Source organism: Agrilus planipennis, unplaced genomic scaffold (assembly GCF_000699045.2).
Source record: "Agrilus planipennis isolate EAB-ADULT unplaced genomic scaffold, Apla_2.0 scaffold4, whole genome shotgun sequence".
In the NCBI taxonomy this organism is placed as follows: Eukaryota; Metazoa; Arthropoda; class Insecta; order Coleoptera; family Buprestidae; genus Agrilus; species Agrilus planipennis.
The window spans coordinates 2318168-2320155 of NW_020442463.1; the positions used below are offsets into that span (position 1 = coordinate 2318168).

The window sequence follows — 1988 nt, forward strand, 5'->3', positions numbered from 1 at the left end:
GGTACGATATACAACACGGTGCTTTATATGGAATATTTTACATTACTACTAGAAGATTTCAAAGAAGAATTAATAGATGGTATGAATACGACCGATCTTAAAAACTTTAAATTAAGTGAAAAATATGTAGGCACTACCTAGTCTGATTTCAAACCGAATAGGTGCTACTATTACAAATACTTTAATTTTTGATATGCCATATACGAAATTTATTGGAAAAAACAAGTGTTAATTACCCCTTTATTAATAAAAAGTATTTAGATTTTTACAATTAGTACTTTAATAATCTTGAAAAACTGATTAATTTTATATACAACACGCTATAAATATTTAAAAAAATGATAACTTACCCCTTTTTATAAAAAGCCAATGATAATACCTAATACCTAGGAGGGTGACTGCACTACACTGCGTTTTGTCTGAAATAGATTTCAATGTTATAAGAGTACGATTTTAAAGCAGGTAGTTTATATAAAAACGATTTGGAAAAATGGAAACTTACCCCTTTTTAAATAAGTAATATTTATCACTGTCGGTCACTATTGCTGGTAACAAAGATGATTAAAGATATTAAAGATATCGTTGACAATAATTGAATGAACTGAATGAGCTCCCGTCGCATCTTTTATATTTTAATTCGCAGATGATATACAGGGCATTCACTTGTTCTAGACTATGTAGAAATAGAAAATCACGGCCGGTACGTCGAATGACTCCCAAAGTTTCGTGATAATACTAAATTCAGACTTCTACATCAACTGTGTAATAGTAAATGCGAGACACAAATACGATTTCGAATTTATAGCTCATTTTAGACAAATATCTTATTAGATACATTTTTTTTTTATTAGTTTTTTCTTACGTATATTTCATGTACATTACATCGTAATACGTACCTACTGCAGTGTATTTATAGTATACTGTATCGATTGTAACAACAGCTTTCTTATCGGCTGTAACGACTGTTTAATTGGCTATAACGGCTGTCTAATTCCGCTATAACGGTTGTCTAATCGGATAAAATAGCTTTCTTATCAACTAAACGGCGTTTTCATCAGCTTAAGGAAAAGGCCATTGAAAAAAATTTTTTTTATGAATAATTGGAACACTAAGTATGCGTATCTAATATTTTGAATCGTGAAATTGCTTTTTACGAACGGATGTTGTTGGTCTTGATTTATTGCATCATTTTATTGTTGAAACAATTTAAAAAATTCTAAGAAATTATGTATTATCAGTTCATATCTGTTAACTAATGTCAATGTCCTGTTTCTATAAAGGGCAGTAGTAATATTACGTAATAATTGTATTGTTCGAAACAGAGTGTATATAAGTTATTATTACATAACAATTTGTGGGGTGAATTTGTGAAAATGGTGACTTTATTACTTCATCGTCGAAATTATTCGAACAATAAAAAATAAATATATAGAACCAATCAGGCTAGAGTACGTGTTATCTACGGGAAAACTATGAAAACAACCTTACCACTCGTACATTCGTTTCGGCAAGTAGATTGTATTGTTTTCAGTTTCCACCACTACACATTTACCGTGTCTTGTTTTGCTACGATAGATGTTGATTACTGGAAGAGGCTGGTCCTTTACCATGTCTTTTATATGTAGAATCGGTTTAAATTGGTCACACATTGCCGTATTATTAATTGTATCCAATGTACTATTTACTGTTCCCTGTTTTTTGTCTTCGGAAATTTCTGCATTATTTGGAAACAAAGGTGAAGAATCCATCGCAAAAGTGATCTTTTTTAATAATTGCTAGTAGTAGGTGTATATTTGCAGACGCAGTTACAATATGTTCGTATGATACTGATATTTAAATAAAAATGTATCGCTATTTATACCATTTCTGAAATTACCATCCGACTTGTTTTTTTTTAAGAACGGAAATTATTTTGTCGTGAATAATATTTCGAAACGATATTTCTTTATAAACAGATGTTTTTACTGACCTTGACCATCGCATAACAT

General features: G+C 30.2%; 1 long non-coding RNA gene across 1 annotated transcript in view; it reads right to left on the bottom strand.

Annotated features, from left to right (window-relative positions):
* LOC112906556 overlaps positions 1 to 614 on the bottom strand; it is a 2046-nt gene extending 1432 nt beyond the window's left edge. The window contains exons 1-2 of the long non-coding RNA XR_003232416.1: positions 503 to 614; positions 351 to 419 (exon numbers count right to left, since the gene is read on the bottom strand). This is a non-coding gene — a long non-coding RNA (uncharacterized LOC112906556). The remainder of the gene's footprint in view (positions 1 to 350; positions 420 to 502) is intronic.
* Between the last annotated feature and the right edge of the window lie 1374 nt (positions 615 to 1988).